Here is a 14,530-nt window from a genome sequence, read left to right on the forward strand (position 1 = left end):
CAGCTTGCGAGGACAGCACAGCTTGCGAGGACAGCACAGCTTGCGAGGATGGCTCAACTTGAGAGGACAGCTCACCTTGAGATGACCGCTAAACTTGAGAGGAGAGCTCAACTTGAGAGGAGAGCTCAACTTGAGAGGAGAGCTCAACTAGAGATGACAGCTCAACTAGAGAGGACAGCTCAACTAAAGAGGACAGTTCAACTAGAGAGGACAGATCAACTAGAGAGGACAGCTCAACTTGAGAGGACAGCTCAACTTAAGAGGACAGCTCAACTTGAGAGCACAGCTCAACTTGAGAGCACAGCTCAACTAGAGACGACAGCACAACTTTCGAGGACAGCACAGCTTGGGAGGACAGCACAGCTTGCGAGGACAGCACGGGTTGCAAGGACAGCATGGCTTGCGAGGACAGCACAGGTTGCAAGAGCAGCACAGCTTGCGAGGACAGCACGGCTTGCGAGGACAGCACGGTTTGCGAGGACAGCACGGCTTGCCAGGACAGCACGGCTTGCGAGGACAGCACGCCTTGCGAGGACAGCACGGGTTGCGAGGACAGCCCAGCTTCCGAGGACAGGACAGCTTCCGAGGAAAGCACAGCTTCCGAGGACAACACAGCTTCCGAGGACAGCACAGCTTGCGAGGACAGCACAGCTTGCGTGGACAGCACAGCTAGCGAAGACAGCACAGCTTGCGAGGACTGCACAGCTTGCGAGGACAGCACAGCTTGCGAGGACAGCACAGCTTGCGAGGACAGCACAGCTTGCGAGGACAGCACAGCTTGCGAGGACAGCACAGCTTGCGAGGACAGCACAGCTTGCGAGGACAGCACAGCTTGCGAGGACAGCACAGCTTGCAAGGACAGCACAGCTAGCGAGGACAGCACAGATTGCGAGGACAGCAAGCTTGCGAGGACAGCACGGCCTGCGAGGACAGCACGGCCTGCGAGGACAGCATGGCTTGCAGGGACAGCACAGCTTGCGAGGACAGCACAGCTTGCGAGGACAGCACAGCTAGCGAGGACAGCACAGCTTGCGAGGACAGCAAGGCTTGCGAAGACAACGTGGCCTGCGAGGACAGCACGGCTTGCAGGGACAGCACAGCTTGCGAGGACAGCACAGCTTGCGAGGACAGCACAGCTTGCGAGGACAGCACAGCTTGCGAGGACAGCACACCTTGCGAGGACAGCACAGCTTGCGAGGACAGCACAGCTTGCGAGGACAGCACAGCTAGCGAGGACAGCAAAGCTTGCGAGGACAGCAAAGCTTGCGAGGACAGCAAGGCTTGCGAGGACAGCACGGCTTGCAAGGACAGCACAGCTTAAGAGGACAGCACAGCTTGCAAGGACAGCACAGCTTAAGAGGACAGCACAGCTTGCGAGGACAGCACAGCTTGCGAGGACAGCACAGCTTGCGAGGACAGCACAGCTTGCGAGGACAGCACAGCTTGCGAGGACAGCACAGCTTGCGAGGACAGCACAGCTTGTGAGTACAGCACAGCTTGCGAGGACAGCACAGCTTGCGAGGACAGCACAGCTAGCGAGGACAGCACAGCTTGCGAGGACTGCAAGGCTTGCGAGGTCAGCACGGCTTGCGAGGACAGCACGGCTTGCGAGCACAGCACAGCTTCCGAGGACAGCTCAACTTGAGAGGACAGCTCAAGTTGCGAGGACAGTTCAACTTGAGAGGAGAACACAACTTGAGAGGACTGCTCAACTTTCGGGGACAGCAATGCCTACGAGGCATGCACGGCTTGCGAGGACAGCACGGCTTGCAAGGACAGCACGGCTTGCGAGGACAGCACAGCTTGCGAGGACCGCACAGCTTGCGAGGACAGCACAGCTTGGGAGGACAGAACAGCTTGCGAGGACAGCTCAACTTGAGAGGACAGCTCAACTTGAGAGGACAGTTCAACTTGAGAGAACAGCTGAACTTGAGAGGACAGCTTAGCTAGAGAGGACAGCGCAACTTGAGAGGACAGCTCTACTTGAGAGGACAGCTCAACTTGAGAGGACAGCTCAACTCGAGAGGACAGCTCAACTCGAGTGGACAGCAAAGCTTGCGAGGACAGCATGGCTTGCGAGGACAGCACGGCTTGCGAGGACAGCACGGCTTGCGAGGACAGCACGGCTGGCGAGGACAGCACAGGTTGCGAAGACAGCACAGCTTCAAAGGACAGCACAGCTTGCGAGGACAGCACGGCTTGCGAGGACAGCACAGCTTGCAAGGAGATACAGCTTGTGAGGACAGCACAGCATGTGAGGACAGCACAGCTTGCGAGGACAGCACAGCTTGCGAGGACAGCACAGCTTGCGAGGACAGCACAGCTTGCGAGGACAGCACAGCTTGCGAGGACAGCACAGCTTGCGAGGACAGCACAGCTTGCGAGGACGGCTCAACTTGAGAGGACAGCTCACTTTGAGATGACCGCTCAACTTGAGAGGAGAGCTCAACTTGAGAGGAGAGCTCAACTTGAGAGGAGACCTCAATTTGAGAGGAAAGCTCAACTTGAGAGGTCAGCTCAACTAGAGAGGACAGCTCAACTACAGAGGACAGCTCAACTAGAGAGGACAGCTCAACTAAAGAAGACAGTTGAACTAGAGAGGACAGATCAACTAGAGAGGACAGCTCAACTTGAGAGGACAGCTCAACTTAAGAGGACAGCTAAACTTGAGAGGACAGCTCAACTTGAGACGACAGCACAACTTTTGAGGACAGCACAGCTTGGGAGGACAGCACAGCTTGCGAGGACCCCTTAAAATTGCGAGGACAGCATGGCTTGCGAGGACAGCACGGCTTGCAAGAACAGCACAGCTTGCGAGGACAGCACGGCTTGCAAAGACAGCATGGCTTGCGAGGACAGCACGGCTTGCCAGGACAGCACGGCTTGCGAGGACAGCACGCCTTGCGAGGACAGCACGGGTTGCGAGGACAGCATGGCTTGCAAAGACAGCAACGGTTGCGAGGACACCACGGGTTGCGAGGACAGCACAGCTTCCGAGGACAGGACAGCTTCCGAGGACAGCACAGCTTCTGAGGACAACACAGCTTCCGAGGACAGCACAGCTTGCGAGGACAGAACAGCTTGCGAGGACAGCACAGCTAGCGAAGACAGCACAGCTTGCGAGGACTGCACAGCTTGCGAGGACAGCACAGCTTGCGAGGACAGCACAGCTTGCGAGGACAGCACAGCTTGTGAGGACAGCACAGCTTGCGAGGACAGCACAGCTTGCGAGGACAGCACAGCTTGCGAGGACAGCACAGCTTGCGAGGATAGCACAGCTTGCGAGGACAGCACAGTTAGCGAGGACAGCACAGCTTGCGAGGACAGCAAGGCTTGCGAGGACAGCACGGCCTGCGAGGACAGCATGGCCTGCGAGGACAGCACGGCTTGCAGGGACAGCACAGCTTGCGAGCACAGCACAGCTTGTGAGACAGCACAGCTTGCGAGGACAGCACAGCTTGCGAGGACAGCACAACTTGCGAGGACAGCACAGCTTGCGAGGACAGCACAGCTTGCGAGGACAGCACAGCTAGCGAGGACAGCACAGCTTGCGAGGACAGCAAGGCTTGCGAGGACAGCACGGCCTGCGAGGGCAGCACGGCTTGCAAGGACAGCACAGCTTGCGAGGACATCTCAACTTGAGAGGACAGCTCAACTTGAGAGGACAGATCAACTTGAGAGTACATCTCAACTTGAGAGGAGAGCTCAACTTGAGAGGAGAGCTCAACATGAGAGGAGAGCTCAACTTGAGAGGACAGCTCAACTTGAGAGGACAGCTCAACTTGAGAGGAGAGCTCAACTTGAGAGGACAGCTCAACTTGACAGAACAGCTCAACTTGAGAGGACAGCTCAACTTGAGAGGACAGTTCAACTTGAGAGGACAGCTCAACTTTAGAGGACATCACAACTCGAGATGACAGCACAACTTGAGATGACAGCACAACTTGGGTGGACAGCACAGCTTGTGAGGACAGCAAAGCTTGCGAGGACAGCATGTCTTGCAAGGACAGAACGGCTTGCAAGGACAGCACGGCTTGCGAGGACAACACGGCTTGCGGGGACAGCATGGCTTGCGAGGACAGCACAGCTTCCGAGGACAGCACAGCTTGCGAGGACAGCACAGCTTGCGAGGACAACACGGCTTGCGAGGACAGCACGGCTTGCGAAGACAGCACAGGTTTCGAAGACAGCACGGGTGCGAGGACAGCACAGCTTCCGAGGAAAGGACAGCTTCTGAGGACAGCACAGCTTCTGAGGACAACACAGCTTCCGAGGACGGCACAGCTTGCGAGGACAGCACAGCTTGCAAGGACAGCACAGCTAGCGAAGACTGCACAGCTTGCGAGGACCGCACAGCTTGCGAGGACAGCACAGCTTGCGAGGACAGCACAGCTTGCGAGGACAGCACAGCTTGCGAGGACAGCAGAGCTTGCGAGGACAGCACAGCTTGCGTGGACAGCACAGCTTGCGAGGACAGCACAGCTTGCGAGGACAGCACAGCTAGCGAGGACAGCACAGCTTGCGAGGACAGCAAGGCTTGCGAGGACAGCACGTTTTGCGAGGACAGCACGGCTTGCGAGGACAGCACAGCTTGCGAGGACAGCTCAACTTGAGAGGACAGCTCAAGTTGCAAGGACAGTTCAACTTGAGAGGAGAGCCCAACTTGAGAGGAGTGCTCAACTTTCGAGGACAGCAAAGCCTACGAGGCTAGCACGGCTTGCGAGGACAGCACGGCTTGCAAGGACAGCACGGCTTGCGAGGACAGCACGGCTTGCGAGGACCGCACAGCTTGCGAGGACAGCACAGCTTGCGAGGACAGAACAGCTTGCGAGGACAGCTCAACTTGAGAGGACAGCTCAACTTGAGAGGACAGTTCAACTTGAGAGAACAGCTGAAGTTGAGAGGACAGCTCAGCTAGAGAGGACAGCGCAACTTGATAGGACAGCTCTACTTGAGAGGACAGCTCAACTTGACAGGACAGCTCAACTTGAGAGGACAGTTCAACTTGAGTAGACAGCAAAGTTTGCTATGACAGCACGGCTTGCGAGGACAGCACGGCTTGCGAGGACAGCACAGCTTGCGAGGACAGCACAGCTTGCGAGGACAGCACAGCTTGCGAGGACAGAACAGCTTGCGAGGACAGCACAGCTTGCGAGGACAGCACAGCTTGCGAGGACAGCACAGCTTGCGAGGACAGCACAGCTTGCGAGGACAGCACGGCTTGCGAGGACAGCACGGCTTGCGAGGACAGCACGGCTTGCGAGGACAGAACCGCTTGCGAGGACAGCACAGCTTGCAAGGACAGCACAGCTTGCGATGACAGCACAGCTTGCGAGGACAGCACAGCTTGCGAGGACAGCACAGCTAGCGAGGACAGCACAGCTTGCGAGGGCAGCAAGGCTTGCGAGGGCAGCAAGGCTTGCGAGGACAACATGGCCTGCGAGGACAGCACGGCTTGCATAAACAGCACAGCTTGCGAGGACAGCACAGCTTGCGAGGACAGCACAGCTTGCGAGGACAGCACAGCTTGCGAGGACAGCACAACTTGCGAGGACAGCACAGCTTGCGAGGACACCACAACTTGCGAGGACAGCACAGCTAGCGAGGAGAGCACAGCTTGCGAGGACAGCAAGTTTTTCGAGGACAGCACGGCCTGCGAGGACAGCACGGCTTGCAAGGACAGCACAGCTTGCGAGGACAGCACAGCTTGCGAGGACAGCACAGCTTGCGAGGACAGCACAGCTTGCGAGGACAGCACAGCTTGCGAGGACAGCTCAACTTGAGAGGACAGCTCAACTTGAGAGGACAGCTCAACTTGAGAGTACACCTCAACTTGAGAGGAGAGCTCAAATTGAGAGGAGAGCTCAACATGAGAGGAGATTTCAACTTGAGAGGACAGCTCAACTTGAGAGGACAGCTCAACTTGAGAGAACAGCTCAACTTGAGAGGACAGCTCAACTTGACAGAACAGCTCAACTTGAGAGGACAGCTCAACTTGAGAGGACAGTTCAACTTGAGAGGACAGCTCAACTTTAGAGGACAGCACAAATCGAGATGACAGCACAACTTGAGATGACAGCACAACTTGGGTGGACAGCACAGCTTGCGAGGACAGCAAAGCTTGCGAGGACAGCACGGCTTGCAAGGACAGAACGGCTTGCGAGGACAGCACGGCTTGCGGGGACAGCACAGCCTGCGGGGACAGCACGGCTTGCGAGGACAGCACAGCTTGCGAGGACAGCACAGCTTGCGAGGACAACACGGCTTGCGAGGACAGCACGGCTTGCGAGGACAGCACAGGTTGCGAGGACAGCACGGGTTGCGAGGACAGCACAGCTTCCGAGGACAGGACAGCTTGCGAGGACAGCACAGCTTGCGAGGAGAGCACAGCTTGCGAGGACCGCACAGCTTTCGAGGACAGCACAGCTTGCGAGGACAGCACAGCTTGCGAGGACAGCCAAGTTTGCGAGGACAGCACAGCTTGCGAGGACAGCTCAACTTGAGAGGACACCTCACCTTGAGAGGACAGCTCAGCTAGAGAGGACAGCGCAACTTGAGAGGACAGCTCTACTTGAGAGGACAGCTCAATTTGAAAGGACAGCTCAACTTGAGAGGACAGCTCAACTTGAGAGGACAGTTCAACTTGAGAGAACAGCTCAACTTGAGAGGACAGCTCAGCTAGAGAGGACAGCGCAACTTGAGAGGACAGCTCTACTTGAGTGGACAGCTCAACTTGAGAGGACAGCTCAACTTGAGAGGACAGCTCAATTTGAGTGGACAAATAAGCTTGCGAGGACAGCACGGCTTGCGAGGACAGCACGGCTTGCGAGGACAGCACGGCTTACGAGGACAGCATGGCTGGCGAGGACAGCACAGGTTGCGAGGACAGCACAGCTTCCGAGGACAGCACAGCTTGCGAGGACAGCACGGCTTGCGAGGACAGCACAGCTTGCTAGGATAGCACAGCTTGCGAGGACAGCACAGCTTGCGAGGACAGCACAGCTTGCGAGGACAGCACAGCTTGCGAGGACAGCACAGCTTGCGAGGACAGCACAGCTTGCGAGGACAGCACAGCTTGCGAGGACAGCACAGCTTGCGAGGACAGCACAGCTTGCGAGGACAGCACAGCTTGCGAGGACAGCATGGCTTGCGAGGTCAGAACCGCTTGCGAGGACAGCACAGCTTGCGAGGACAGGACAGCTTGCGAGGACAGCACAGCTTGCGAGGACAGCACAGCTAGCGAGGACAGCACAGCTTGCGAGGACAGCACAGCTTGCGAAGACGGCACAATTTGCAAGGACAACACAGCTTGCGAGGACAGCACACCTTGCAAGGACAACACAGCTTGCGTGGAGAGCACACCTTGCGAGGACAGCAAAGCTTGCGAGGACAGCACAGCTTGCGGGGACAGCACAGTTTGTGGAGACAGCACAGCTTGTGGGGACAGCACAGCTTGCGAGGACAGCACAGCTTGCGAGGACGGCTCAACTTGAGAGGACAGCTCACCTTGAGATGACCGCTCAACTTGAGAGGAGAGCTCAACTTGAGAGGACAGCTCAACTAAAGAGGACAGTTCAACTAGAGAGGACAGATCAACTAGAGAGGACAGCTCAACTTGAGAGGACAGCTCAACTTAAGAGGACAGCTCAACTTGAGAGGACAGCTCAACTTGAGACGACAGCACAACTTTCGAGGACAGCACAGCTTAGGAGGACAGAACAGCTTGCGAGGACCGCTAAAATTGCGAGGACAGCACGGCTTGCGAGGACAGCACGGCTTGCAAGAACAGCACAGCTTGCGAGGACAGCACGGCTTGCGAGGACAGCACGGTTTGCGAGGACAGCACGGCTTGCCAGGACAGCAGGCTTGCGAGGACAGCACGTGTGCGAGGACAGCATGGCTTGCGAGGACAGCACAGGTTGCGAGGACAGCACGGGTTGCTAAGACAGCACAGCATCCGCGGACAGGACAGCTTCCGAGGACAGCACAGCTTCCAAGGACAACACAGCTTCCGAGGACAGCTCAGCTTGCGAGGACAGCACAGCTTGCGAGGACAGCACAGCTAGCGAAGACAGCACAGCTTGCGAGGACTGCACAGCTTGCGAGGACAACACAGCTTGCGAGGACAGCACAGCTTGCGAGGACAGCACAGCTTGCGAGGACAGCACAGCTTGCGAGGACAGCACAGCTTGCGAGGACAGCACAGCTTGCGAGGACAGCACAGCTTGCGAGGACAGCACAGCTAGCGAGGAAAGCTCAGCTTGCGAGGACAGCAAGGCTTGCGAGGACAACATGGCCTGCGAGGACAGCACGGCTTGCAGGGACAGCACAGCTTGCGAGGACAGCACAGCTTGCGAGGACAGCACAGCTTGCGAGGACAGCACAACTTGCGAGGACAGCACAGCTTGCGAGGACAGCACAGCTTGCGAGGACAGCACAGCTAGCGAGGACAGCACAGATTGCGAGGACAGCAAGGCTTGCGAGGACAGGACGGCCTGCGAGGACAGCACGGCTTGCAAGGACAGCACAGCTTGCGAGGACAGCACAGCTTGCGAGGACAGCACAGCTTGCGAAGACAGCACAGCTTGCGAGGACAGCACAACTTGCGAGGACAGCACAGCTTGCGAGGACAGCACAGCTTGCGAGGACAGCTCAACTTGAGAGGACAGTTCAACTTGAGAGGACAGCTCAACTTGAGAGTACACCTCAACTTGAGAGGAGAGCTCAACTTGAGAGGAGAGCTCAACATTAGAGGAGATTTCAACTTGAGAGGACAGCTCAACTTGAGAGGACAGCTCAACTTGAGAGGACAGCTCAACTTGAGAGGACAGGTCAACTTGACAGAACAGCTCAACTTGAGAGGACAGCTCAACTTGAGAGGACAGTTCAACTTGAGAGGACAGCTCAACTTTAGAGGACAGCACAACTCGAGATGACAGCACAACTTGAGATGACAGCACAACTTGGGTGGACAGCACAGCTTGCGAGGACAGCAAAGCTTGCGAGGACAGCACAGCTTACAAGGACAGAACGGCTTGCGAGGACAGCACGGCTTGCGGGGACAGCACGGCTTGCGAGCACAGCACAGCTTCCGAGGACAGCACAGCTTGCGAGGACAGCACGGCTTGCGAGGACAACACGGCTTGCGAGGACAGCACGGCTTGCGAGGACAGCACAGGTTGCGAGGACAGCACGGGTGGTGAGGTCAGCACAGCTTCCGAGGACAGGACAGCTTGCGAGGACAGCACAGCTTGCGAGGACAGCACAGCTTGCGAGGACAGCACAGCTTGCGAGGACAACACAGCTTGCGAGGACAGCACAGCTTGCGAGGAAAGCACAGCTTGCGAGGTCAGCACAGCTAGCGAGGACAGCACAGCTTGCGAGGACAGCAAGGCTTACGAGGACAGCACGGCTTGCGAGGACAGCACGGCTTGCGAGGACAGCACGGCTTGCGAGGACAGCACAGCTTGCGAGGACAGCTCATCTTTAGGGGACAGCTGAACTTGCGAGGACAGTTCAACTTGAGAGGAGAGCACAACTTGAGAGGACTGCTCAACTTTCGAGGACAGCAAAGCCTACGAGGCTAGCACGGCTTGCGAGGACAGCACGGCTTGCAAGGACAGCACGGCTTGCGAGGACAGCAAAGCTTGCGAGGACCGCACAGCTTGCGAGGACAGCACATCTTGCGAGGACAGCAAAACTTGCGAGGACAGCACAACTTGGGAGGACAGCAGAGCATGCTAGGACAGGAAATCTTGCGAGGACAGCAAAGCTTGCGAAGACAGCACGGCTTGCGAGGACAGCACAGCTTGCGAGGACAGCACGGCTTGCGAGGACAGCACATCTTGCGAGTACAGTACGGCTTGCGAGGACAGCACAGCTTGCGAGTACAGCACGGATTGCGAGGACAGCACAGCTTTCGAGGACAGCACAGCTTGCGAGGACAGCACAGCTTGCGAGGACAGCACAGCTTGTGAGGACAGCACAGCTTGCGAGGACAGCACAGCTTGCGAGGACAGCACAGCTTGCGTGGTCAGCACAGCTTGTGAGGACAACACAGCTTGCGAAGACAGCACAGCTTGCACGGACAGCACAGCTTGCGAGTACAGCACACCTTGCGGGGACAGCACAGCTTGCGGGGACAGCTCAACCTGAGAGGACAGCTCAACTAGAGAGGACATCTCAACTAGAGTGGACATATCAACTATAGAGGACAGATCAACTAGAGAGGAGAGATCAACTTGAGAGGACAGCTCAACTTGAGAGGACAACCCAACTTGAGGCGACAAAAAAAATGGTTCAAATGGCTCTGAGCACTATGGGACTTAACATCTGTGGTCATCAGTCCCCTAGAACTTAGAACTACTTAAACCTAACTAACCTAAGGACATCACACACATCCATGCCCGAGGCAGGATTCGAACCTGCGACCGTTGCAGTCGCGCGGTTCCGGACTGAGCGCCTGAACCGCTAGACCACCGCGGCCGGCCTTGAGGCGACAGCTCAACTTGAGACGACAGTACAACTTGCGAGGACAGCACCGCTTGGAATGACAGCACGGCTTGCGAGGACAGCAAAGCTTGCGAGGACAGCACGGCTTGCGAGGACAGCATGGCTTGCGAGGACAGCACGGTTTGCGAAGCCAGCACGGCTGACGAGGACAGCAAGGCTTGCGAGGACAGCATGGCTTGTGAGGACAGCACGGCTTGCGAGGGTAGCACAGCTTTGAGGACAGCACGGCTTGCAAGGACAGCACGGCTTGCGATGACAGCATGGCTTGCGAGGACAGCATGGCTTGCGAGGACAGCACGGTTTGTGTGGACAGCACGGCTTGCGAAGACAGCACAGCTTGCGAGGACAGCTCAACTTGAGAGGACAGCTCAACTTGAGAGGACAGCTCACCTTGATATGACAGCTCAAATTTAGAGGAGAGCTCAACCTGAGAGGAGAGCTCAACTTGAGAGGACAGCTCAACTTGAGAGGACAGCTCAACTAGAGAGGACAGCTCAACTAGAGAGGACAGCTCAACTAGAGAGGACAGCTCAACTAAAGAGGACAGTTCAACTAGAGAGGTCAGATCTACTAGAGAGGACAGCTCAACTAGAGAGGACAGATCTACTAGAGAGGACATCTCAACTTGAGAGGACAGCTCAACTTGAGAGGACAGCTCAACTTGAGAGGAGAGCTCAACTTAGGAGGACAGCTCAACTTGAGACGACAGCACAACTTTCGAGGACAGCACAGCTTGGGAGGACAGCACAGCTTACGGGGACCGCTAAAATTGCGAGGACAGCATGGCTTGCAAGGACAGCACGGCTTGCGAGGACAGCACGGCTTGCGGGGACAGCACGGCTTGCGAGGACAGCACGGTTTGCGAGGACATCACGGCTTGCCAGGACAGCACGGCTTGCGAGGACGTCACGGCTTGCGAGGACAGCACAGCTTCCGAGGACAGCACAGCTTGTGGGGACAGCACAGCTTGCAAGGACGGCACAGCTTGCGAGGAAAGCACAGCTTGTGAGGACAGCACAGCTTGCGAGGACAGCACAGCTTGCGAGGACAGCACAGCTTGCGAGGACAGCACAACTTGCGAGGACAGCACAGCTTGCGAGGACAGCACAGCTTGCGAGGACAGCACAGCTTGCGAGGACAGCACAGCTTGTGAGGACAGCACAGCTTGCGAGGACAGCACAGCTTGTGAGGACAGCTCAACTAGAGAGGACTGCTCAACTAGACAGGACAGCTCAACTTCAGAGGACTGATAAACTTGCGAGGACAACTCAACTTGAGAGGACAGCTCAACTTGAGAGCACAGCAAAACTTGAGAAGAACGCTCAACTTGCCAGGACAGTTCAACTTGCGAGGATAGCTCAACTTGTGAGGACAGCTCAACTTGAGAGGACAGCTCAACTTGAGAGGACAGTTCAACTTGGGAGGACAGCTCAACTTGAGAGGACAGCTCAACTTGAGAATACCGTTCAACTTGAGAGGACAGCACAACTTGAGAGGACAGCTCAACTTGAGAGGACAGCACAACTTGAGAGGACAGCACAACTTGAGAGGACAGCACAATTTGAGAGGACAGCACAACTTGAGAGGACAGCACAACTTGAGTGGACAGCACAACTTGAGAGGACAGCACATCTTGCGAGGACAGCAAAACTTGCGAGGACAGCACAACTTGGGAGGACAGCAGAGCATGCTAGGACAGGAAATCTTGCGAGGACAGCAAAGCTTGCGAAGACAGCACGGCTTGCGAGGACAGCACAGCTTGCGAGGACAGCACGGCTTGCGAGGACAGCACATCTTGCGAGTACAGCACGGCTTGCGAGGACAGCACAGCTTGCGAGTACAGCACGGATTGCGAGGACAGCACAGCTTTCGAGGACAGCACAGCTTGCGAGGACAGCACAGCTTGCGAGGACAGCACAGCTTGTGAGGACAGCACAGCTTGCGAGGACAGCACAGCTTGCGAGGACAGCACAGCTTGCGAGGACAGCACAGCTTGGGAGGACAGCACGGCTTGCGAGGAGAGCTGAACTTGAGAGGGCAGCTCAACTTGAGATGGCAGCTCAACTTGAGAGGATAGCTCAACTAGAGAGGATAGCTCAACTTAAGAGGACAACACAACTTGAGAGGACAGCACAACTTGAGAGGACAGCACAACTTGCAAGGATAGTAGACCTTGTGATTAACCTTCTAGTGCCTTAACCATTGTACATTCAGTAACAGTTTCATTTGGAGCAACCTTTCTGTATACAGTAACACTTGCATGTACAGATATACTGATATGAATAGGAATAATTTCACCTTCAGCAGTTTTCGCTAATAGAACATGAATAGTGTGTGCTGCAACTCTTGCATCTACAGTATCTCAAATGTGCAGAGTAAGTTTTGCGTAAGCAGTCACTCCTCCATGCAAGCTATCTCTTGCATGTTCAGTAACAGATGCTTTTGCAGCTGAGATGTGTGTATTAACCACAGAACTTGAATAGACTGCTTTGCATGCTGTAATGCGGAAAGAAAGAGATGGGGAGGAGAAAAAGTAGTATGTAGGAAGAAGGGTGGGAGGGAGGGAGGGAATGTATGAGGAAAGTATGTTTGAGAGAGTTGAAGAGGATAGTAATATGGGGAAGGATGAGAGGAGGAGAAGGAAGCCATGGTGAGAAGAGGGAGGATGTATCGGGCAAAGAGGAAACGGCGGAGAGAAATAAGGAAGGAACGAAAGTAACAGGTAATATAAGTATAAAGTGAGTGGAGGAGGATAGAGAAAAATATATATAAATATAAATATACATAGTGTGTAGATGGTATGTTTACTACAATTGAGAACACACGAAAACGCTGTACAGGCAGTGAAGTGGAGACTCAAAAGGTGAAAACAAGTACTAAGTGTGAGGTGAGGTAAGAAGGAACAACTTCGACAACAGTAGGCGCTACTGAATAATAAAGTGGGGAAACCAAAGTGTAGAATGGTAGTGGAGCCACATGGTGGCTAGAATAAAAGACACTGGTCGGTGTGGTGTCTAATATCAGTCGTGCTGTCTGTCAAGACAACAACAGGAATGGACAGATCAAACAGGTGCATCGAAATTCCTGACGACTGGAGCATTACAATAATCAGTACCATAAGCTGTGCTGTGTGGCGCCAATCAACAAGTTGTCAGACGACAATCGAAAGCAAGATATCCACCGTAATACAAAAGATGAGAGACAGACGTACCAGTACTGCTAGACATGCCTAATGCCGCATAAATCCACGCTGCCACTTGTGCTGCCCATTCACATAACGTAGTGTTACAGATGAAGTGCCTGCCGAAAACGCGGAGGGATTTCTATAGACTGTAACTATAAAGAAAGGAAAGTGTGAAGAGGGGGGGGCACAGGGTAGACGATACATTGTACGCCAAGGACGGAATGTGATGTGTTGGCAAATGTGCCAACACCTTGTAGATAGAGGAGGCCGAAATGCACGCTATCTAACGCAGACGGGCGTGAATTCTGGAACAGGATAAGTATTGAATGCTAATAAGAAAAGTATGCAGCTCCTCGAATACTTAACTTTATTCCATCCTTGTGGTACATCGCTCTTGATAATACAAATAAGACTATCTTCAGATACGGATAATGGCGCCTTGCTATGTCGTAGTCATGGACTTAGCTGAAGGCTATTCTAACTGTCTCTTGGCAAATGAGAGAAAGGCTGCGTCAGTGTAGTCGCTAGCAAAGTCGTCGTACAACTGGGGCGAGTGCTATTCCGTATCTCGAGACCTGCCTTGTGGTTGCGCTCGGTCTGCGATCACACAGTGGCGACACGCGGGTCCGACATGTACTAAATGGACCGCGGCCGATTTAAAGTACCACCTAGCAAGTGTGGTGTCTGGCGGTGACACCACAGAATGCGTCGGAAAGCGCGGTCCAGTATTGCGATAGGGGGTGTGGTGGGGGGGGGGGAGGGGTTATGGGGCACAAAATGCGGCCCGTCATTCGTCGGAATTCGCAGCTCGCGGCCGATATTCCGTGGTGCGAA

Source organism: Schistocerca serialis, unplaced genomic scaffold (genome assembly GCF_023864345.2).
Source record: "Schistocerca serialis cubense isolate TAMUIC-IGC-003099 unplaced genomic scaffold, iqSchSeri2.2 HiC_scaffold_1434, whole genome shotgun sequence".
Lineage (NCBI taxonomy): Eukaryota > Metazoa > Arthropoda > Insecta > Orthoptera > Acrididae > Schistocerca > Schistocerca serialis.